The following is a 26,355-nucleotide window of genomic DNA, read 5'->3' as shown; positions in this document are numbered from 1 at the left end:
ACAAGAAATATGAAAGCAAGTCCCATCACCAACTTTGGCCTCTGGAGTTTTGGTGTTTGGAATCAATTTGCTGTAGTCCCACCCAGGTTCAAATCTCTGGAGGCGTCACCCATATGCCCATAGTGTAGGAGGATACAAGCAATATGAAAGCAAGTCCCTTCACCAACTTCAGCCTCTGGAGTTTTGGTGTTTGGAATCGATTTGCAGTAGTCCCACCCATGTTTCCATTTTTCATTTTACGTTTTAATTTAAAATTATTCACTTTCATTAAAAAAAAAAAAAACAAATTATTTGATTTTGTAATTTTAAATCTAAAATAAATAGATAAAAAGTATTTTAGAGAGCACATGTTTTGATTTAAGCGTTAATTTTGAAGTTTTTTTTCACAAGGTACTTATTGTTAAGGTTAATATATTAACATGTAATTTTAACTTCAAAATAAATAAATAAATCTGCATTATTAGAAAAACCACTTTTCAATTTAGTGATTTATTTCAAGGTTTTTTTTGTGTAATGACACTAGTTATAAAGGACATAATTTCAAATTGTTATGATTTCAACCCTTAAAAAGTGGGGAGGGATAACACCTCTTTCCTTGTTGGGTGTTGAGATTTAGGTTATTGTTTGCAATGATATCGATCGTCAAGGTTAATATTTCAAACAAGCTATAATTTTATTTTATTTTTAAAGGAACAAATATTAGAATTTATATTAAAAAAAGTTAGATTTTGGGCCAGAATCATTACAATATTCCTCATGATCCATATATTCAATACTTTCACATACTGATCTAGATATTTTACTTCATGGATGCATACAGAATTGCATATAAAATAACATGTAACCAAGTAACTTAAACACATGAAAATAAGCGGAAATCAAAAGAAACCATGAGATCAAAGGCACAAAACGATTTGGTTATGGAGTTCACTCGGTGTGGGCTACGTCTCCGGACCCTACTCAAAGTGGGGAGGACTCTTTCATTAAATGGAAGCAAAAAAGAATTACAATCGAATTTACATAAATGACCCTTATAGCTCCATTTTCCGACATGGACTGAAAATGCAAAGCAAGGTTGCAAAAATGGACATCACTGTTGGATTCGTGGTGCAAAATCGTGTCAAACAACTATACATTTGACATTTTTCTGAGCAAGTGAGCTCTGGAGCTCTAAGGAATCTTTAGACTCCCTTAAGATTCGCTGCAAAAAAATTCTCCCAAGATTCCCTAAGAATACTTCTCGAAATCTATGTTTGCCTAGGCGTGGTTCTGGCCTGGGTGCTCCTAGTTCTGCCTGCAAATTTGTCACCCGCTACTCGGTTTCACCACTCCTCCTCCTCCAGTCGAATGGTGAATGAGATTTATATGTAATGTTGGCAACAGAGTTAACAGAGGATGAATAGTTGGCCCGTTGGTTGGCGGAGTAATAATTAAGCATTCAGTTGGAGGAGGTCCTGAGGTCCAACCTACAAGACCCCCCATTATGGTCCTGTCGCGTTATGTTTTCGGTGTGGTTTATTGATGGTTTCAACAGCTTTTAAATTTGGGGTAGCCCGCCAACTGGGACAAGTGGGTTTGACCCTTGTCAGCTCCCTCATTGTGTGATCGTTACACAATTGTGTGGTCTCGAGTCTCCGGTGGCCCGACCCATATTTATTATATGGCTTGAATATAATTACCAATGTCATTTCGAGGTGGCGAGGGTGGTGGCCTGCCACCCCATTTATATATTTTTTTACTTTTTAACCATAATAGTTTAAATTTTGGTGGCAGTTTTTAAGGGTCACTGGACAAATTAAAGAGGCAAAAAATTCACCTGTTCTAACCACTGGATTCCATGCACTAGCCTTTTTCCAATTTTTTTCCTTTTTAGTGACTGTGACTGGGCCTAGTTTAACCAGAACTTTGACCGCAAATATCTAGATTATACGAACTCGGATTTGAGTGTTGTTCACATAGTTGGAATCAACATGATGAGAGCTATCATATGGTCTTAGTTTCACTTCAAGATGATGACTTTCATTTTAATTTTTTGAAAGGCCACTTCTATTTCTGAAGCCACCTGGATCATTCCTCCCCACTAATGAGCATTTGTGCCACCAAAAGCTTTATCAATCAATTGGAAAATGAGGGAATTTCTCTCTCACTTTCTCTTTTTCAATCCAATGAGCCTTACTTGGATACATTCCCTTGAAACCAATACGAAGGTACTCCACGTCTCCCCTGTAGGAATTTACAGGGTAAGTTCCACAGAAAGAATACCAAAAGGACACCGCTCACAACCAGATCTCAAATCAATACACCAGTATTTTTGACGTGGTTAAAACCCTCAGAGTGCAAGGAGGGAAACAGTCCACGGCCTGTCCCAACGTGGGTACTACAGGCAATTTATTAATCAAAGAATGAAAATTTACATAAGCTTCTCTCATGCACGGATTACCCGAACAATGACCCTCCATGCGCTTTAAATAGAACTCATGGACCAATCGGGTGTCAAGCCACGGATCAAGTGTCTATAATACCGAGGTGAGAGTGAACCGTCGGATCACTACATATCGTGACCGTCGGATTGTAAGTTACAAAATGTACAACGGTAAAGAAACACACTTTACCTAACTCTATACTAGACCAAGTTGAACTTAACTATATCCTATGTGTCGGAATATCCTAACATCCCCCCTTAAGAACAACTTGGGATAGGATTGAAGGATTTACAAATATGACACAATAGGAGAAGGAAGGAGGCACTAGAGCCTATCCCCCCTTAGTGACAACTTCCTGAACTCCAAGCATATATCGAAGTTTAGTGAACTTCGCCTCTGTGAGAGCCTTTGTGAAGATGTCTGCAACCTGATCATCTGTTGGACAATATTGCACTTCAAGAACATGGTCATGAATGAGCTTTCTGATGAAGTGCATGTGTAGTTCAATGTGTTTGCTGCGCTGATGCTGGACTGGATCTTTGCATAGCTGAATGGCACTTTGATTATCACACCAAAGTGTGGTTGGATGCTGCTGCTCAAAGCCAAACTCTGATAGGATCTGACGAAGCCACAAGGCTTCCTTACTAGCTTCCACGGCACCACGATACTCTGCTTCTGCTGACGAAAGAGAAATGGCAGCCTGTTCCTTACAAGCCCATGTAATAGGTCCTGAACCAAGAGTGAAGACATAACCGGCAGTAGACTTCCGATCATCAGGGTCACCAGCCCAATCAGAATCAGTGAAACCAACTAACAGAGGAGCTGCTTTGGCACTGTAATGAATCCCAAACTGTATTGTACCTCGAACATAACGAAGTATTCTTTTAGCTGCTTTCCAATGACTTTCACGGGGGTTTTGCATAAAACGAGCAACAAGGCCAACAGCAAAGGAAAGATCAGGACGAGTATGGGGTAAATACAAGAGTTTTCCGACAAGTTGACGGTATAAGGTAGCATCAACTTCAGGAGAAGTACAAGAGACTGAAAGTTTGACTCCAGACTGAAAGGGAGAAGGGGCTGGCTTACAGTCTTCCATGTGAAAATGACGAAGAATATCACAAGCATACTTGGACTGGGAAAGGAAAATACCCTCTTGGGATTGCAAGACTTGAAGACCGAGAAAATAGTGTAAATGTCCTAAGTCTGTCATTTCAAATTTCTTTTTAAGGCTGGACTTCACATGGTTTATAAGGTTGGGATCACTACCAGTAAGAATAAGATCATCAACATAAAGAACAAGGATGATAAGAGAGTTGCCCACTTTCTTGGTGTAGACAGTATTGTCATAATGACACCTAGAAAAGCCAGATTCTAAAAGAAAGTTATCCATTTTGGCATACCAAGCCCGAGGAGCTTGCTTGAGGCCATAAAGGGATTTCTTAAGTCGACAAACAAGGCTGGAGTTTGTTTGTATGAAGCCAATGGGTTGTTCCATATAGATTTCTTCCTGCAAGTCCCCATGCAAGAAGGCAGATTTAACATCCATCTGATGGACTTCCCATTTTAAAGAGGCAGCAAGGGAAAGAACAAGGCGGATAGAGTTCATTTTGGCAACAGGGGAGAAGGTTTCAGTGTAGTCAATGCCTTCAACCTGTGAAAAGCCCTTAGCAACGAGACGAGCTTTATGTTTATCAACTTTCCCATCTGGTCCATACTTGGTTCTGTAAACCCATTTACATCTAACAAGTTTGTGTCCCTTTGGTAGAGGAACAAGATCCCATGTATCATTTGTCATTAATGAATGATATTCTTCATTCATAGCTGCTTCCCAATGTGGATGGCCTGAAGCTTCTGCAAAAGTGTCAGGATCATGATTTACTGGAGCTTGAGCCAGTAAAGAAGAGGCTCTTTCAAACTGAGAACGTGTACGTCGCTGATCTGTAGGATCACCGGCAAGATCACCTGCTACATCCCGAGTAGCACGGACCCATCTTGGAAGTTGAGGATCCTGAGAAGGTGGGGGAGGATTATCATCCTCGCTTTCATCATCTGAAGAAGAAAGGTTTTCAAAAGTAGAAGAGATAGGAAGAGGTGGCACATCCGCCGGACTAGGCTCGCAGGCCGATTTATTTTCATCAAATTTTACATCTCTTCTAATGATAACATTTTTGGACTTAAATGGAATAAGTCTATAACCTTTTACATCTTCAGAATATCCAACAAAAGTACATTTCTCACTCTTAGGTTCTAAAGCTTTATGCTTTTCATCTGGTATATGGGCCCATGCTTCACTTCCAAACACACGAAAGTGACTTACATCTGGTTTAATGGAACTCCAAGCTTCTTCTGGAGTGATATTCTCTAGAACCTTAGTAGGAGTGCGATTGATTATATAATTTGCACAATTAATTGCTTCGGCCCAAAAACTAAGACTGAGTCCTTTAGATTGCAGCATACAATTAGCCATTTCCTTTAAGGTGCGATTTTTCCTTTCAGCTACACCATTTTGTTGTGGAGTGTATGGAACAGTATGTTGCATTTGAATTCCATTTTCGGTGCAAAAGTTGATGAATGTGTTTTTAACATATTCTCCACCATTATCAGTTCTTAGCTTAAGAATTTGATGTCTAGATTGTTTTTCAACAAAGGCTTTGAAGGCCAAAAAAGTGTTAAATACTTCGCTCTTGAGTTTTAAGAAGTATACCCCAGTGCGTCTGGAGAAATCATCAATGAAAGTTAAGAAGTACTTGCAGCCAGAGAATGAAGCAACAGGAAGAGGACCACATAAATCACTGTGCACAAGCTGTAAAGGGGCTGAGGCGTGCCAAGAGGCACGTTTGTCAAAACTGTCCCGATGATGTTTTCCGAGTACACATCCGGAACAAACACCATCTCTGCAAGATACCATAGGAAGACCTGTCACCATATTTTCTTTACATAGATGCTGAAGGGAGCGATAGTTTAAGTGACCAAATCGCTCATGCCAAAGTTTTCTCACTTCATCATTATGAGCAACAAATACTGAGGGAAGATTGGATGACCCAAAGTTGTGAAACTTATACAACCTTTTGGAATCATCAGCAAGACCAGTAGCTAGAATCTGTTTAGGATCTTTTAGATCCTTGATTACAACATCATGAGGTGAAAATTCAACAATTTTACCTTCACCTGAGTGAGTTATCTGATAGACAGATAGAAGGTTGCAGGATAAGGTTGGAACACATAATACATCATTAAACTGACCATTGTCTAGATGAACAGTTCCAGTCCCTACAACGTTAAGAGATCTATCATCACCAATATATATATTTTTGGTGTTACAATCATTTAAAGAAGAAAACATGGCTTGGTTTTTGGCCATGTGACAAGAGGCTCCAGAATCAATGAACCACTCATGAGAATGAGAAGAAGAAGAAGATACATTTAATGCATAACCAGACTGAGATGATTGACAATGAGATGCAGAAAGTGCCATTCCGGAAGTTGAAGTTGAAGTAGGCTCCACATGGATGTTATGTTTCTTCATTGCGGCTTCCAAGGCTTCCATCTTCTTAAAGCATTTAGATTCTAAGTGGCCATCTCGATTACAAAAGTTACAATGTCTATCAGTCTTCTTCCATTTTTTTTTATTGGTCTTATCATTTTGCTTAAATGATCTTTCATTTTGAGGCTGAGATGGTTTAGGACCATTCTTTTGAGGATATGACTTCTTAGGATTCTTTGAATTTGGTTGCTGCTGGGCGGCTAACGCTTTCGTGGAAGAGTTTCCAAGATTAAGAAGACCAAGGTGTAAGAGTTTTTCTTGTTCTCTTATTAAGGAATCACAAAAGGAGTCAAAGGAAGGGGCCTTGTAGTCTTGTCCTTGACAAATGAAAGCTTCCCTTGTAGAATGGAAAGTGGAAACAAATACAGAGTAGGCTGGTCCCAACTTAGTAAGGATGGAATAAATAAGGTTACCATCTTCTTTCTTAACTTTAACACCTTCCAAGAGATATCTAAGGGTCTTGAATTTGGACAAGAAATCTTCAATGCAAGAAAAATTATTAGGATCCAAAGTAAGCAGCTCATTTTCAAGTTGATGGGCTCTAATTTCATTTTTAATCCCAAAAACTTTAGCAAGTTTTTCTAATGCTTCATGAGGAGTCTCAAGTCCTGCAATGTGGAATCTAAGATCAGGAGAAATAGACATCCCTATCAAACCACGTGCTTGATCTTGTCTATTTTCCCATTTTTCCGCCTTGTCTTCATCTTTTGGTTTCTTCTCTTGGTTTGTGGCTATTCTGAAGAGACCTTTACTTCTAAGTAAATCTTCCATGTATTCTACCCATTGGAAGTAGTTAGTGCTGTCAAGAATGACTTGGCATGGACTTTCCATTTAAAAAAAAACTGAAGCTGAAGATGCTGAAAATAAGTGTTCTAACGGATAGATCTCGAAAAAATAGGTGGTTTTAAAAAAAACGGCTCTGAAAAAGGCTTCCGGATGAAGAAGTTATGGCTTTTTGAAAAAAAAATTGTTGACGTTGCCGGCAAAGTGCGCGAATGTGCGGGAATGAAAAAATCCGCCCCCACAAAATGGAGACTTGAACCCAAGACCTCTACTCTCTTAAAATAGCTTTGAACCAATTGATCTATACAAAAAATTTGAGAGAGAGAGAGAGAGAGAGGGGGGGGGGGGGGGCCTTGGTTTGCGTGCTTGCCTTGAGAAAGCTCTTTTTCCCTACAAAACACAAAACACAAAACCCAACACGAATATGCAAAGAAAAACAAACCTTGCGGCTCGAAGTTAGCTTTAGCCAAAAAACTAGAAAAAAAAAAAAAAATCTCAAAGTTACCTTTAGCCGAAAAACTAAATATTTTTCTCAATGTTTCTGATTTTCCGAGATCACACTAAGGTGCAGGGAAAAGAGCATACGCATGAGAAAAATCCTTCCTTTCTGTTTCTGATTTGCCCAGATCGCACAGAGTCGCAGGGCAAAGAGCATACGCAGAAATGAAAGGTATAGATCCGGTTAAAAAAAAAGGCTAAATAAACTGAGACCGAAATAAGCAGAGAGAAAATAACAGTAAACTGCAAAAGAAACACTGTATACCTCCCGATCTGAAAAATGACGCAGCTAGGGCTACCGGAAACCTTTTCGCGTGAAACGAAAGGGGTTCCTCACTGGAACAGATGCTCCGAACGCAACAGAGCAGTCCTCTCGGCCCGAAAGCAGTCAGAAACAGCAGATCTAGGAAACGACAGCCGCATGCAGTTCTACCGGCTTCAGATTTGGATCACCAACGGACGCGGCCCTCAAATAGCTCCGATACCATGTAGGAATTTACAGGGTAAGTTCCACAGAAAGAATACCAAAAGGACACCGCTCACAACCAGATCTCAAATCAATACACCAGTATTTTTGACGTGGTTAAAACCCTCAGAGTGCAAGGAGGGAAACAGTCCACGGCCTGTCCCAACGTGGGTACTACAGGCAATTTATTAATCAAAGAATGAAAATTTACATAAGCTTCTCTCATGCACGGATTACCCGAACAATGACCCTCCATGCGCTTTAAATAGAACTCATGGACCAATCGGGTGTCAAGCCACGGATCAAGTGTCGGTAATACCGAGGTGAGAGTGAACCGTCGGATCACTACATATCGTGACCGTCGGATTGTAAGTTACAAAATGTACAACGGTAAAGAAACACACTTTACCTAACTCTATACTAGACCAAGTTGAACTTAACTATATCCTATGTGTCGGAATATCCTAACATCCCCATTGTGAAGTCTTAGTCCTCCTGTCGAGAATGATATCCTCAGATAAATTATCCAAGTATTTAGGTGCAAAGTCTTCCACTATAGGTACCTGTCCAACCTCTTCAGTGTGCATGATCAAAGGAACCTCACAAAGCTTCAAGTTTTCAACATTCACCACTGAGTACATCTGCATTTATCCTGGAAAATCGAGATGAAAAACATTGCCTCCAATCTCCTCTACTATGGTGAATGGGCCATATCAGATTGGTCTCAACTTCTTTCCTTCCCCTTTCATCCAGTCCTTGCTAATGTGGAGCCATGCCCTATCTCCAACCTAGAATTGGTGATCGATATGGTGCTTGTCATGTTGATCTTTGTATTGAGCTTAACTTTTCTCCAAATTCTCCTGCACTTCCAAGTGAATCATCTAAATCCATTGAATGAAATTCCATGATTTTTCCTTCTCATCTTGCCCACTGGAATATTCATCTCTCCCAAAGACTATTTCTAAGTGTTTTGGAGAATTTAGCATCTACGGATAAATACTAATTCGCTAGACAAGTACTTGTGCCTACAACAATAGTTTAAAGTGTTTTAGACTTTCCATATAAGCAATAGATAAGAAGAGAGGATAGAAGGCCTACCTGTAGTTCTGCTTTCCTCTCGTCTCCCTTGTATCGATTCCGTCGCTCCTTCTCATACTTAATCCACTTGAAAAGTACCATGTCAAAACAACAGAAGGCAAAAACCAATCAAAGCATACGATCCATTGAATATAAATAAAAGGAATCAGAAGGAATTCATACATATAAGAATTATGAAAGAATACATCATATGGAAAAAGGTTCAAACACTTTATTAGATAGAAGAAGGAATTACAACCATCAATGTTTGATTCAAAGTCATTCCTCCAGCTTGGATCCCATCCACATCGCATCAAAAACAAGACAAGCTTGTGGCATCACATCATTTGCTCCAAATTCAAGTCTCATAGCAGCATTATCTCCTTACAATTCAACATAATCCAGCCAACCCCCTGATCACTTAGATGAGTGGTCAATTTATAGGAGGATGAAGGAGGTTTTGTCATAAATGGTGGCATTTAATGGCCTTCCATACTTAGAATTAGTTCCATGGAGGAAGGGATGAGAGGATAGGATGATCCTTAACTCATTCCTCATCCATTTTCAAGTTCATAGGAGTTGATAAGACAGGGAAACTTCTAGATGACTCCACAAGATAAGAATATTCCCCAAACCCTATGTGAATTTCACTCATTCCCGCCCAGTACAGGTGAAAGGAAGCCTAAGTGCTCTGCAGAGCACCCTGGCAGTGGACTCAACTACTCTGCAGCGCACTTGCATAAGGGCTTACTTGCGTTGGTCCCTCTAGAGGAAATTCCTAGATGTCTTCAAGTCATAAAACTGTCTGGGAAGGAGGCATTCAAAGGGTTGACCTGTTTATGACATGAAACAACTGAATTTAGGGTTTGATGAGCCCTAGAACACTGATCAGAATGTTGGGATTTGATGTGCCCAAATGGATTTGTAACAGTTTCCCACTAAAGCATGAAGTCGGAAAAATGCCAATGTCGAATGAAATTCTTTACGATGTGATGAGGAGGTATCAAAATGGAAGGTGACCTGCATCAATTACAATACATATATCATGAAATTTTATTTTACATGAATATCTGAGGGAAGGCATAACCATGCTCAGCTTATAAAATTTCATTACATGTACATAAACAGTCGTCTACAAATATAGACCCATGATCGGAATGACTATCAATGTAAAGCCATTGTACATATTATTTAGTAATCCAGATATCGCAACCTGGATGGATGAAACTAGATCTGGGGTCTTCAATCTTGTTCAAACGTTCGCTCAAGTACGAGTCTAACCATGTGAATATGTGATATGAAGTCAAACATGGGAAGGCACCATCTGATTAACCGATGATGTAAGTTGTTAAAAGATGTGAGAGAAATCACAGGTAATGATAATGATCCTCAAGATACCGCAATACATTCTACATGGTGTGAATGGATGATTTGATGTCGAACACCATACAAATTCTTTTGGTCAAAGTCCATTGATGCATGCCTATCGTCGAAAGAGAGAAATCTGCCATTGATGCATGCAAGCCTCAAGGTACTGAATGGGTGTTTCTAAGTCAACTTCTTGGATAATGAGTTGATGTCAACCAGAAGTGACTCATCGTAGGAGGGCCTTGATGTATCCCACATCAACTACACAAAATGAGTGTAGTGATTTTAGAGATGGAATTTTACTTACAACACAAAGTTCAAGAATGGCGGTCATGAAAATGAAGGTTTATGGTATTGCAAAAGATGGATTTTGGCTGAATGACTTCTCTTGAACATATCAGCGACACTAAAGTGAATTGGTAGCATTGACCCTGTTAGTGTTAGTCTTTCCAGCCTTCCTACAGTGATCAAATATGCTCTTACACAGTGGTCTCAGAGTGTCAAGGTCAAATTTTGTTATTTCAGTGAGTCTTCAAGCAAAATTTGGTCACTAGGCATTAGGTCTAGGGTTTGCCCAAATGTCAGTCCATGTCATCATTCAGCTGAGCCTATCATCATTCAGATGGTTTTCATTATCATGTCAGTGTCGAATGAGTCATTTTATACCTTATTCATGCTTCAGTTGTGACTAGGCAAGGTCATTTCCCTCTCCTAGGGTTTTGAAGGCAATTTCTCCTGGATGCTCAAATCACCAGAAAAACTTGTTTCCTGATGTTCATACACCTTCCCCTATCCTTAAAGTACCTTATCAAACACTTCCCAACACTCAGATCCCCCAAATTCCTCATTTTTTCACAAACCCTAGTTTCTAGCTACAACTTGGCAATTTTCTAGGTTGGGCCTGTGTTTTGCCCTTTTCGACCCCTTCCCCTCACTCAATCTCTGAGATTCCACTTTCCCCTACTTCCTAACATCCCTCCCTACTCCCCAAAATTTCCTCAAGAATTTAGAAGCCCCTTATCCCCTTCATTTCGCTTCATTTCGACCAAATCCCTTGTGCCACACATCGGGATAAGTTTCACTAAAATGATGTTTCTGAGCAATCAAAGATGAATTTTGCAAAACTGAGAGAGGTGTTTGTTCAAAACATTCCAAGGAAGAAAAACCTTCTTCATTTTTTACACAGGTGTCATGGTTTGAGAGAAATGTCAAAAATATCGTTGCCTCAGGAGAATCAAAGGCACCTCTGAAGTGACCTTGGGAAACTCAAGTTTTCTCCTAGCTTGGTTGGCCAAATGACTTGATTGATAGGTAAAATGATAGCTAGACACAAATATATTTCCAATGAGCTATCATGAGCTCAATTTGGGGTTGAGGAAGGCATTCAAAAGTTGACTGCAACAGCACTCTTCTTTCAGGCAGCCTCATTTGGTACTTTTTGACCAGTCTTGGGAGATTTAATTTTTGACAGGTCAAATCAACTCCAAATTAAAACATTTCAGTTGGTTTGGAAATTAGACTCAAATACCTTTCCAACGACCTATCTTGCGCCCGATTCCGACACCAGGAAGGCCTCCAAAAGCCTCCTGCAAAAGCGCGACCCGTTGGGTGGTGCGTGACCCGTCAGAGGGTTGTTTGCAGTGTAAAAATACAACATGCGCGACCCATTGGGAGGGGCGCGACCCATTGAGTTGTCTCCCTGCAAATCACTTTAAATTTGCTTAAGTTCCCTCCAAATCATCAAATTGCTTGAGGAAGGGTCTCCCAACTTGGAAATGGTTGCTGGTCATGTTTATAAGACATCATGAATTTGTTTTGAAGATCAAATTGTGCAAGAAAAGAGACTCCATATGGCTGCAATGTTTGATTGTTAAAATGTGCTAGGGTTATTGCTGTTTCATATTTTTCCCTTGTAATTGTTTCCCTATTTCCCCTTTTCACTTCCCTTGTATTTTCATGCATTTTCCCCTGCTAAATTGTAAAATACATACAAACCCTATCCCTCTCCCTAAGCACTAAACACTCAAACCCTAATCCTACTTCTCCATATGCTCATGTAAACACATGAATTTGATGATGTATATACAGTAATTTTTGCAAATGTTTTCCCTATATTCCCTGTTATATACATGTATTCCCATTCTCCTTGTAAAATTTCCCTCCCCTAACATTCCCTTCATGTTCCTTGTCCCCTTGAAACATCAAAGAAATCAGCATTTAAAGGCAGAAACAGTAGTACATTTTGTCCTCTCAGCTCTTTAAAACAATGTCAGAAACCGAAACCTACGAGCAGAGTGATGACCAAGCATCAGTTTCCGCGATTGAGGTGCAAAGGAGGCCACATAGGGGTGGAAAAGGTGGCCATCACAGGAGAAAGGAGCCCACTTCTTTGACAAGTTTACAGGCTTGTCTCATGGCAGTTTCATGTTTTCAGTACATGTCTTGTTATGAGTTTTGTGAGAGGATCTCTTGGATTCAGCACCACCGAGAGCTGGCCCGCCTCTTTGTCTTGCACTTGCATGAAGGACATGTCAACCTTGCCGGGGTGGATTTCACTTTGACACCCGAGGTGATTGCATAGGCTACTGGGATCCAAATGTTCGGGAGATATGAGAAAGTCCTTGATGAGCTATGGAGGATTCGAGGAGACCGAATCTTGAACCGAAGGAGGCCCGGTGACCTATTGCTTGCGGAACGAGAGTCCATGCTCATCCGGGTCAATGCACACTTGGAGAGGCTGTTGGCTAAGGCCAACCAAGAGAAAAGGCTGCTGAGAAACATGAAGAATCACTATTGGGCAAGAATGCATGTATGTAAAGCCAAGATGAAAGTGTTCCAAAGGAGGTTGTTCGAGGCTCTTAGGCGGAGGAAGAAGACCAATCCACTCCGTATCTTGGCTGAGGCATCCCTCAAAGATCATGGCACTCACTAGCATCAGCTATTTTTTGGAAATTTACAGGTTTTGGCTTCTCAACGGGTCTCACCCCCGGTGAGACCCTTTGTCATCGTAGCTCCGTTTTGCAAAAACTCAACATTTCTAGATTTTTCATGCAAAGTTACATATGCCTATGGATGGACTTGAGTTTTTATGTGGTTTTGGGCCTCTAGAAGGTCAAAATACATGCAAAATTTGACTTTCTGCCCCTTTTTTGAGTTGCAGAAGTAGTCTTGGGAGAATTGACTTTTGACTAGGAAAATGACCTCTAAATCCAAAAATTCTAGTTGGGTAGGAAATTAGACTCAGAGACCTTTCCAACGAGCTATCCTGCGCTCAATTCTGACATCGGGAAGTGCCCCAAACAGAGCTCCAAAGTGTGCGACCCGTTGAGAAAATGTGTGCGACCCGTTGAGGAAATTTTGCCAGGTTTGACCAGTTCAGCCCAGAAAACGCAGTTTGGCTCCAGTTTGACTTTTTGAAGTTGATGGTGGTCCTCTTGGATGTAATTATGACACTTTTTGGATACTTTTACTCTTGTTTAACTCTTCTAGAAAATTCTTTCATGTAAAGGGTAAAAATTGATTGTATGAACTGGTTTCCAAGTTTATAGAGGCAAGTTGTTTTGACTGCCTATTTTGTAGTGCTTAGTTTAGAAGTGGTTCAAACAGCTCTTAGGATAGTGAGCTCGACCCATGGAGGCAGGGAAAGAGGTTAGATCATCTATATAATGTACTTTCTTGCTCATTTTCATGGTTGGACTCTTGAGGGAGAAGCTATCATTGTATATTTTCACTGTATCTCTGCAATTTTTGGCTAAGGAAGACCAGGGTTTTGCAGTCATCTTTGGGATTCTTGTGGACTCATGTGTTGATGGTGTGTTTCTCCATGTTATTGTAAGCTTTGTTATGTGATTCATTTCCTTTCTATACTTCTGCATATTAAACAAATGAAGTGTTAAAGTAAGAATTCATGCTTGCCATGCTCTGCTTTTAAGTTTGTTTAATTTCGATGTTTTCTATTGTCTAAAGAGAATTCAAATTCATTGTTTGCTCTCTTTAGCCTTCTTATCTTTCATTCCTAACCATCCACTTCAGTCAAAGACATCAGCACTGTCTCCTACCTCGCCCCAAGGAACCCCCTGCAGAAACTGTGTCAAATCCCTGCACCCTAAATTGCAGCTCCTCAATTTGCCACCAAAACCCCAAAAACCCCCAAATCAACCTTTATAATCAGTTTACTAGCATAATATCAGTGTTACCTTGTTGATCATCTCATCCCATTGAAGATCTACCGAGATTGACCGGAGAGAGCCTTCTCTTGCCCCGTAGGGCTAGCTACGAGGTTAAATGGTTTGATGTAGCCTTTAAGGTTTACCTTTCTCAGCCTGAGGTGAAATCTCAAGCGCTAACATACTGGTGACCATACTGGGGAGAACAACTGATCGTTTGCTCATTGACGTGTTATTTCATAAGTCTTAGACGGAGCCTGAAGTTACGCCAGGAGCCTTCGAAAACGCTCTTGTTTTACATCAGCGTTAGTAGATAAACGCTGCTTCAGTCAATCTCCGTGAGCTTGTGAATACAGCACTTCATTTGTATATTACCCCAGTACATGTATGAAGTTCAGATCTGATTATTGATAGTGGACAATGATCAGACACTAACTAGGCTGAAATCATTCACTTGGCGACTCTAAATCAATTTCGAGATCAGATCCAAAGACTCCACTGGAGGATGATCCCGACCAGCAAAAACATGAAAGGACAACATGGACATATCAGGTATTCAAGTTGGAATTGCATCCAAGACATTTTGTTCCTTGTTCTAAATTATTTCTTCTCTTTTCCCAAGAATGTCAAGAAGGCTTTGCAAAGTATATTGTATTTGAGAAAAGATCCCAGGCCTACAGTTGATTCTTTCCCTTTGAAGATTGTGAATACCAAAGATTTGCATGCCTTTGAGCTTGATCAAGATCCTTTTTCCGAATTTTGTGATGGCCATCTTCAAATTGATGAACCTCAAAAGACCAAGACTGATTCTATACCTGCTGTACATACCCCTACACCTTGTAAAATTCCAGATCGGTATAAGCCTCTTGTTTTACCTTCTGTTCTCCATGCTTTCCCCAAAAACTATGATCTATACTTGCCGATGTTTGATGGTGAAAGTAAGAATGTCAACGCTGAGCAACATGTCCAGAACTTTGAGAATTTTCTAGATCTTTTTCAAGTTGATGAAGAAGATGTTAGTATAAGGCTTTTTGCTCTTTCTTTGCAAGCCAAAGTGAAGAGTTGGTTCAAAGCCCTGCCTGATGCGAGCATCTCAGATTTTCAGCAGTTCGTCAAAGTTTTTCTCGACAGGTGGATGATCGGGCAGAACCTTTTCTTGATTATAGAAGAGTATAACCAGCTGAAAAGATTGCCAGGGGAGACAGTACAACAGTTTTCGGCCAGATTTAATCAAGTTTATTATTCGATGCCAGTTGATATAAGGCCTACTACTAGATCTGCTCTCTTGCACTAACCGGGTGCCTTTGATCCGGAGATGGAGTTTCAGCTGAGAGAAAGGGATATTGCAACACTTCACGAGATGCAAAATAGTGCAGTAAATGTAGAGGCTCATCTACTGATCCGAAGGGCAAGGTTGAAAGAAGAAGAGATGAAAAACATAGATCCAGAAAAATCAACATCTCTAGAGGTAAAGCTTGACATTTTGGTAAGTGCCGTGAAAAAGATGATGGACAAGATCAACACAAGAAATGCTTATGATGTTCAAGCTCATGGGTCGCTGATTGAAGAAGAACAAGTTGTTGATTCAAAACATTTTGTTTCCCATCCTAGTTGTCATAGCACTGATAATGATTGTTTTGTAGATCATCTTGGAGAAGAGAGATCTGTTGATATGACATGCATGCTTGATGATGTGTTTTATAGTGATGTTTTGCCTCATTTTGATGAGTATGATGATGATTATGTTCTCCAAACAGAGGCTAATTTTGCAATCAAACAAGCAGCTAGTTTGTGGGAGGAAAAGGTTCATTTTCAGCAGCTCGAATACAATGTTCAGCCATCACATATCAGCTATGACATTGACGAGGAAAGTGCAGCAAAGTTTGAAGTAAGTGAAGGATATTTTCCTTTTTGTTTTGATTCGTTTCAGTTCATCAGAGATAACTACCATGCAATCAGAAATCAAATGTCAACAAGTCTTGATTTGAATCATCTTGAGAGCAATGAAAATTTTGTTCAAGACTTCTCATATTCAGATTTGCAACCCCCGAAAGCCATTGATTGTCAAGTTGCAGCTGAAGACTTGGAAATGGACACACATGATTTAATGATTCAAGGTGACTCCATACCATTCTGTTTTGAATCATTTCAGTTTTTGAAGGATAGATTGCATAGTAAATCTTCAAATGAACAACCTATAATAAATCAGCAATCTCTTAGTGTTAATGTTGAGGATGAGGCAGATAACAAAATTCTTGAGCAGCCTGTAGCATCAGATTTGCAGCCATCAAATGAAATTGAAGGGCAGATTACAGATGAAGCTGTGGCAGCCGAAATACATGATTTGATGATACAGGAAGATTATATACCCTTTTGTTTTGAATCATTTCAGTTTATAAGGCAGAATTCTCATAAAATCTCTCAAGAACAAGATGAACAGCTAGAAGGATGTCATACATTTTCAATGGATACATTGCAGCAGTCTTTTCAAGTTTTTCATGATCCAATAGCTGATGTTTTGGATGAGGTTTGCAGTCAAAGTCTTTCTCCATTGACCACATGTGAGCTTGAAACATGTGCTGATATGAATTTGATCCGGTAGTCAGTTTCTTTGTCATTTTCAGCAGAGGTCTCGTCACAAGGCTCAGATCACAATTTGCATTCATATGAGGAAACGAGAAGTAATCCATTGGATGAGCTAAGTTCCAGTGTGCTTGAATTTCAAGATCCTTATGCAGTGTTTTTGGAGGTGGATAGAGAATTCATATCATTCCACGGATCTGTTTCTAAGTTGTCATGGGAGTTGCCTTTCAGTAGTTCTCTCTTGTTATTCATAAGCGAGAACTTGTGGAGAATTCGAACAGCAGATCGGATACTTGCTTGGTTACATTGGTTGTTTCATTTCACTTGACCAGGTGATGTATGAAACTGTTAGAGTAGGTTGTGATGAATAAGCTCCCCTTTGAGCATCATTTTCAGTTGGTTGATTGTGTTTAAGTATTGAGTCAGTTTTTAGTTGAGTCATGAGTCCTTTGTTAGTCCATTTTCAGTCTTGTTGTTAAGTTAGTTTGAGTCGGTTTTCAGTCATGCATTTCAGCGTGAGTTTTTGACTCCATTGCCCAATGATTGAAAGGCACTGGTCTGCTCTCCCAGAGGTCTAAGGTTCTTGGCACCTCCAAGGAGCTACCATCCCCATTGGAGCCAATGTTAGTGTCAGTCTTTCCAGCCTTCCTACAGTGATCAAATATGCTCTTACACAGTGGTCTCAGAGTGTCAAGTTCAAATTTTGTCATTTCAGTGAGTCTTCAAGCAAAATTTGGTCACTAGGCATTAGGTCTAGGGTTTGCCCAAATGTCAGTCCATGTCATCATTCAGCTGAGCCTATCATCATTCAAAGGGTTTTCATTATCATGTCAGTGTCGAATGAGTCATTTTATACCTTATTCATGCTTCAGTTGTGCCTAGGCAAGGTCATTTCCCTCTCCTAGGGTTTTGAAGGAAATTTCTCCTGGATGGTCAAATCACCGGAAAAACTTGTTTCCTGATGTTCATACACCTTCCCCTATCCTTAAAGTACCTTATCAAACACTTCCCAACACTCAGATCCCCCAAATTCCTCATTTTTTCACAAACCCTAGTTTCTAGCTACAACTTGGCAATTTTCTAGGTTGGGCCTGCGTTTTGCCCTTTTCGACCCCTTCCCCTCACTCAATCTCTGAGATTCCACTTTCCCCTGCTTCCTAACATCCCTCCCTACTCCCCAAAATTTCCTCAAGAATTTAGAAGCCCCTTATCCCCTTCATTTCGCTTCATTTCGACCAAATCCCTTGTGCCACACATCGGGATAAGTTTCACTAAAATGATGTTTCTGAGCAATCAAAGATGAATTTTGAAAAACTAAGAGAGTTTTTTGTTCACAACATGCCAAGGAAGAAAACCCTCCTTCACTTTTTACACAGGTGTCATGGTTTGAGAGAAATGTCAAAAATACCGTTGCCTCAGGAGAATCAAAGGCACCTCTGAAGTGACCTTGGGAAAATCAAGTTTTCTCCTTGCTTGGTTGGTCAAATGACTTGCTTGATAGGTAAAATGATAACTAGACACAAATATCTTTTCAATGAGCTATCATGAGCTCAATTTGGGGTTGAGGAAGGCATTCAAACGTTGACTGCAACAGCACTCTTCTTTCAGGCAGCCTCATTTGGTACTTTTTGACTAGTCTTGGGAGATTTGATTTTTGATAGGTCAAATCAACTCCAAATTGCAAAATTCTAGTTGGGTTGGAAAGTAGACTCAAAGACCTTTCCAACGAGCTATCTTGCGCCTGATTCCGACACCAGGAAGGCCTCCAAAAGCCTCCTGAAACATCGCGACCCGTTGGGTGGTGCGCGACCCGTCAGAGGGTTGTTTGCAGTGTAAAAATACAACGTGTGCGACCCGTTGGGAGGGGCGCGACCCGTTGAGCTGTCTCCCTGCAAATCACTTTAAATTTGCTTAAGTGCCCTCCAAATCATCAAATTGCTTGAGGAAGGGTCTCCCAACTTGGAAATGGTTGCTGGTCATGTTTATAAGACATCATGAATTTGTTTTGAAGATCAAATTGTGCAAGAAAAGAGACTCCATATGGCTGCAATGTTTGATTGTTAAAATGTGCTAGGGTTATTGCTGTTTCATATTTTTCCCTTGTAATTGTTTCCCTATTTCCCCTTTTCACTTCCCTTGTATTTTCATGCATTTTCCCCTGCTAAATTGTAAAATACATACAAACCCTATCCCTCTCCCTAAGCACTAAACACTCAAACCCTAATCCTACTTCTCCATATGCTCATGTAAACACATGAATTTGATGATGTATATACAGTAATTTTTGCAAATTTTTTCCCTATATTCCCTGTTATATACATGTATTCCCATTCTCCTTGTAAAATGTCCCTCCCCTAACATTCCCTTCATGTTCCTTGTCCCCTTGAAACAGCAAAGAAATCAGCATTTAAAGGCAGAAACAGTAGTACATTTTGTCCTCTCAGCTCTTTAAAACAATGTCAGAAACCGAAACCTACGAGTAGAGTGATGACCAAGCATCAGTTTCCGCGATTGAGGTGCAGAGGAGGCCACATAGGGGTGGAAAAGGTGGCCATCACAGGAGAAAGGAGCCCACTTCTTTGACAAGTTTACAGGCTTGTCTCATGGCAGTTTCATGTTTTCAGTACATGTCTTGTTATGAGTTTTGTGAGAGGATCTCTCGGATTCAGCACCACCGAGAGCTGGCCCGCCTCTTTGTCTTGCACTTGCATGAAGGACATGTCAACCTTGCCGGGGTGGATTTCACTTTGACACCCGAGGTGATTGCATAGGCTACAGGGATCCAAATGTTCGGGAGATATGAGAAAGTCCTTGATGAGCTATGGAGGATTCGAGGAGACCGAATCTTGAACCGAAGGAGGCCCGGTGACCTATTGCTTGCGGAACGAGAGTCCATGCTCATCCGGGTCAATGCACACTTGGAGAGGTTGTTGGCTAAGGCCAACCAAGAGAAAAGGCTGCTGAGAAACATGAAGAATCACTATTGGGCAAGAATGCATGTATGTAAAGCCAAGATGAAAGTGTTCCAAAGGAGGTTGTTCGAGGCTCTTAGGCGGAGGAAGAAGAACAATCCACTCCGTATCTTGGCTGAGGCATCCCTCAAAGATCATGGCACTCACTAGCATCAGCTACAGCACAAATCCCAAAAATTTTTGAGAATTTTGGGTAATTTTGGTATTTTTTGGAAATTTACAGGTTTTGGCTTCTCAACGGGTCTCACCCCCGGTGAGACCCTTTGTCATCGTAGCTCCATTTTGCAAAAACTCAGCATTTCTAGATTTTTCATACAAAGTTACATATGCCTATGGATGGACTTGAGTTTTTATGGGGTTTTGGGCCTCCAGAAGGTCAAAATACATGCAAAATTTGACTTTCTGCCCCTTTTTTGAGTTGCAGAAGTAGTCTTGGGAGAATTGACTTTTGACTAGGCAAATGACCTCCAAATCCAAAAATTCTAGTTGGGTTGGAAAGTAGACTCAGAGACCTTTCCAACGAGCTATCCTGCGCCCAATTCTGACATCGGGAAGTGCCCCAAACAGAGCTCCAAAGTGCGCGACCCGTTGAGAAAATGTGTGCGACCCGTTGAGGAAATTTTGCCAGATTTGACCAGTTCAGCCCAGAAAACGCAGTTTGGCTCCAGTTTGACTTTTTGAGGTTGATGGTGGTCCTCTTGGATGTAATTATGACACTTTTTGGATACTTTTACTCTTGTTTAACTCTTCTAGAAGATTCTTTCATGTAAAGGGTAAAAATTGATTGTATGAACTGGTTTCCAAGTTTATAGAGGCAAGTTGTTTTGACTGCCTATTTTGTAGTGCTTAGTTTAGAAGTGGTTCAAACAGCTCCTAGGATAGTGAGCTCGACCCATGGAGGCAGGGAAAGAGGTTAGATCATCTATATAATGTACTTTCTTGCTCATTTTCATGGTTGGACTCTTGAGGGAGAAGCTATCATTGTATATTTTCACTGTATCTCTGCAATTTTTGGCTAAGGAAGACCAGGGTTTTGCAGTCATCTTTGGGATTCTTGTGGACTCATGTGTTGATGGTGTGTTTCTCCATGTTATTGTAATCTTTTTTATGTGATTCATTTCCTTTCTATACTTCTGCATATTAAACAAATGAAGTGTTAAAGTAAGAATTCATGCTTGCCATGCTCTGCTTTTAAGTTTGTTTAATTTCGATGTTTTCTATTGTCTAAAGAGAATTCAAATTCATTGTTTGCTCTCTTTAGCCTTCTTATCTTTCATTACTAACCATCCACTTCAGTCAAAGACATCAGCACTGTCTCCTACCTCGCCCCAAGGAACCCCCTGCAGAAACTGTGTCAAATCCCCGCACCCTAAATTGCAACTCCTCAATTTGCCACCAAAACCCCAAAAACCCCCAAATCAACCTTTATAATCAGTTTAGTAGCCTAATATCAGTGTTACCTTGTTGGCCATCTCATCCCATTGAAGATCTACCGAGATTGACCGGAGAGAGCCTTCTCCTGCCCCGTAGGGCTAGCTACGAGGCTAAATGGTTTGATGTAGCCTTTGAGGTTTACCTTTCTCAGCCTGAGGTGAAATCTCAAGCGCTAACAGACCCAAAACAAGGCGATGGATGGTATGATATACCAATGGTATGATAACCATCAAGCTAATAACCCAACCCAGATAGTCACGGTGATGGAGTGAAAGTGTCATGTTCAAGAGCGACCTGCTACCATAAAGTGGTTTTCCCCTTTTTCCATTTTCCCCAGTCATTTCTGACCAGTACCTCTTTATTTTTATCAAGCTTTAGGAGGATAACATATGCTTGTTGTATAATTTGACCCTTCGGGTGAATCCATCACTATTTTATGTTTTAACGGGTCTAACGAAGGTGAAACTCGGTCTTGTCTAGATGGAAAAGTTTGTCGCTATTTGATGTTTTTAACGAGTTTAACGACAAAGATATCTTGGTACTTTTCATGTTTAGAGAGTTTGAAAAGGGACAAAAAGAAAACTCCACAAGTTCTTTTTCTTAAATTAATCTCTCAAGCCTGAAAAAGCGTAAAATAATACAAGAGAGATATCATTTCCAATTTGTTAACGCGCTGGAAAGGACAAGCGCTCGACAATATTTTCATATTTAGAGAGTTTGAAAGAGCTTAAAGAAGACTCTTCTTTGAGGAATGAGTGGTGTCTATGGTAGCCACTAGTTCCGATGATGTTGTAACTTCTCAAAACATGTTGATTTATGTGAAGAGGCTAGCTAATAAGACCACTCATTGCGACTGTTCCTCAAAAAGGGTAAAAAAACCAAGTGAAAGCGTGTGATCGGCCAAATGGATGGTGGCGATGGGATGAAAACAACCAAGGCTCATCTGACTAAAGAGGCTGATAAAATGGAAATCACGAGGGTTAAAAATGGAAACTGGTTCATTTTTACACAAGCTTGAACCATAGGGAACTATGCTTGGGTTCAGTTTCATGTTTACACAAGCTTGAAACGAAAAACTATGCTTAGATTCAGTTTCATTTTTACACAATCTTGAAATGAGGAATTATGCTTGACATCGGTTTACGTGCCCCCAGCATGATGAAAGGGAGAGTCTCCAAAAACCAAATGGAAGTCACTGCGATGAAGCAAGACCATTATCCAACACCTTTTTGGCTTCGTCCAGATAGGGACAAAGGTGAATGGGGTGATTCCCTTCACATAACCTACAGGGAAAATTAAATTTACCACTAGGTGCATGCCCCCCAAGCTTCATGACATTCACCTAAGTAGACTACTTGTGGCTATCAGGTGGATGGAATGAAGGTTTGTTTACGAGATCAAGTGAAAGACTCGACTGGGATTTTACGAGATCTAATCAAAGACTCGACTTGGAACTTTTCTCCAGGGGACCTTGTTTCATTTTTGAATGAGCTTGACATAGGACATGGAACTATGCTCAAATTCCTTGTTTCATTTTTTTAACGAGATTGACACAAGACAAGGAATTATCCTCATATCCTTAGTTTCATTTTTTTACGAGGTTGACACAAGACCGGGAACTATCCTCATGGACCTGTTTCATTTTTTAATGAGGATGACAAAGTAAAAGAACTATCCTCATAGTCCTTGTTTTATTTTTTAACGAGGTTGACACAAGACCAAAAACTATCCTCATAGAGCCTTGTTTCATTTTTTAACGAGGTTGAAATAAGGCCAGGAACTATCCTCATGGACCTGTTTCATTTTTTAATGAGGTTGATATAGTAATAGAACTATCCTCATATCCTTTGATCACAACTCATAAGAAGTCATGAAGGAGAGATCCAGTTCCAATGCCCCCAGTACATGATGTACAACATCACTGAATTGATCGTCAGTTGATGTAGGTATGGAACGGGTTGCCACATAATTAACTTGTGGTGGGGATGATACCATTGGTACAAAAGGAACATTTAGGGAAGATAGTTGACTGGAAGCCATATTTGGACTGGGAAATGAAAGCTGGTCAACGGTGACAATTCTACCTTTATGCGGGAAACAAATCACTCAAAAGAGTGTTGAAACAATAGCTCCCATGTCGTAAACATAATCACACCCTAGAAGTAAATCGTAATCTAAAGGGCCAGGGACTACCATCACATTCAGATAAACGCTTTTTCCTCCCAAAGTAATAGGTAACTGAGGAAGGATCCCTAATGGTTGAATGGTTCCTCTATTAAAAGCCAACAGATTCTGGATAATAGGCACAAGTTGAGGAAAGGATACTCACAGATGCACCTTCATGTATAATAGTGCCAGATACAATCATATTGCAAACTTGCACTATGATCTAGAAAGGCACATAAGAAGGAAGACTGAATCCTGCCAGTCGATTCCAATCAAAGGATGTGACCAGACTACTTGGAGGGGGTACTGTAGAAACGGGAGAATTAACCCCTTGAATTATGATAACTGGAGGATTTTCCTCTTGTCTTGATGGAATAGGAGAACTTCCCCCAAGCTCATTAGAATCTGAAGAACAAAAAGAACCTGAGTGGTATCATATTCACTCTCTTCGAGAAAAGTACGATTTACTGAAGATGAAATCGGGTCAACTGTTACCTCAACTTGTTGATTTGGGTCGGGTATAGACTCATAGGATTCACTTTCAGAGAGAGTGGGTTTAACTAATGGTTGATTTTGGTCAGTCAATTCATCAACTAATAAAGGATTTAGGGATAGTTTCCTATAACCAAATGGAAGTTACTGCGGTGAAGCAGGACGGTTATCCAACACTTTTTTGGCTTCATCCAGATAGGGACAAAGGTGAATGGGGTGATTCCCCTCACATAAACTACAAGGAAACTTGACTTTTCCCTTCTTTCCATGAACTTTACTACCACTAGTTAATGGTGTGTCACCAGCATGATCTCCAGAAGTTGATGACACAAGATGATGTGAATGAGAAGACCGTTCTTCTAATATTTGAGGAATATCAAGACAATTTCAAATAAGATGGTCTCCTGCACAAAGTTTGCATGGATATCAAACTTTGTGAGGCTTGATGGAGGGTTTCTCATCAGATGTTGCATTCAAAGAAATGGTTGCTTGGTTGCCCCTCTGCTAAATTCGCTTCTTATTCTTCCCTTTCTTCTTCTTCTTAGCCAACTGGTTACTAGTACCAATACTTTCGCCAGGCGAAGAAGAAGAAGGGGAGGAAGAAACAACCGAGGAAGAAGGCAAAGGGTCAACTCTAGGATCAATTGGAGGTTGATTTTGTCCAGTTGGAGGTGTACTCGATTGCGGAGAAATCACGATATTTTGAACCAAGGAGGTTGAAAACAACTATACTGGCAAGCCAATGGTAAATCCTGGTAGGGATAATGTAGCCATATATGGAGCACCAATATTTCCAAAAGAAGGAAAAGGACTAGGATTCCAATCAAAAGGAATTCCTTGATCGGTGGACTCCGGATTTTTTCACCATATGTTTCAACCTAAGATCAACTGAGGAGTGAGCGTGGAGGATGTTATCCGCGGTCAATTAATTTTATTTTAAGAAAACTAACATAACAAAACTAAAGAGGGATAATCTAGGCAAAAGGTTTACCAAGCAACTGTGAACTGTAGAATACCTCCTAGCGAACCAAGAAGTACAGGCAGGCAATCTCCCCGAATGCTATGTTTGGTGTTTCACAATGTACAAGGCGGCCGAATCGATTACCAAAGGATGGATAGCAACCTAGTTTTTTCCTCCCATATATACCCGAAAGTATGTGGAGGCCCAATCCGTATAAGCGTTGTCTAATACAAAACTGCACAGTGAGAGAATTCCCATATACTTTACGTACTATAACACCGCCCTATATACCTGAAGGTACGTGGATGAGCTACGATATACTCATGTATGTGGAATGAGGTATCACACTCAGGATGTATTGCAGACAAGTTAGTGACAACTGCTTTGTTTTACGACACCAGAACACGTCTCTAGCCTAGACTCTAAATGTTTTTCATTAGGTGACAATGCTCCATTAGGTAAATTCAGATAAATTTTAAGTTGATCTTCTTTAGAATTTTCCTTTCAAGGTTTACCACGTGATGTATGTTTGCAATTCCTAAAATGCAACTAATATGATAAGCATTCTTTCCATTCATTTTAACAATGAAAATCCTTAGCTAGTAGGGATAGAGCAATCAGAATTTTGACAAAGAGCAAAGAGCACAACTAATGCAATTTCCCTAGCTATTCCTTTCAAGCATTCACAAACTTCAATATGAATGATGCAAGTTTTTCTTTTCTAATCCCTTAATGTTATGATGAACAAAAATGAAACATGCACATACAATCAATCAATCTTTAATAAGAACGAAGACTTTTACGATAGTTCTAATTCGAAGGAAGATAAGACTTTACAACACTTTCTTTCGAATAAAGATGAATCGATTATATTCTAACTTTGAATATAGATTGATAAGGACAAAGAAAACATTAAAGAAAAATTAATCAATTAAATCAAATTAGGGTTGGAAAAGGAGATAAAAAATTGTTCTCTAAGACATGACATTCATTGATTAATCAGCAAGCAAACAAACAGAGAAAAGTTGAAAAAAACGCTTTCCAAAGGTGGGAATTTGACCTAAGGTTGATCAACACATGTCAAAGAGGGCCTAGCTGTACTACAGAGCACTGTCTCTCACTCAAGGGTGCTCTGCAGAGCACTGTCCCCTGACCAAGCCTACGCTGATTTATGAGAGGCCACTCAAGAGTCATCTAACGTCAACTTTTGACCAAAATTCAATGCAAAAGAGATGAAATACAGTCAATGAACACAAGTAGGGTCTACAAGAATGTCTTAGGAGGTGGATAAGCTACTAGGAAAGAGGATTCTTCCCCAGTGGAGTCGCCAATTTGTTTTGGAGAATTTAGCATGGCTGGTCGTACTTATTGCTTCTTGATCGGAAAGAAAGGGTCAATTTCCATACGGGGGACCGGGGGCAA

This window comes from Pinus tabuliformis, chromosome 3_2 (assembly GCF_031772625.1).
Source record: "Pinus tabuliformis cultivar Carrire ecotype Pingquan chromosome 3_2, CPIR1, whole genome shotgun sequence".
NCBI classification, from domain to species: Eukaryota; Viridiplantae; Streptophyta; class Pinopsida; order Pinales; family Pinaceae; genus Pinus; species Pinus tabuliformis.
Note: the sequence above shows the minus strand (reverse complement) of the source record.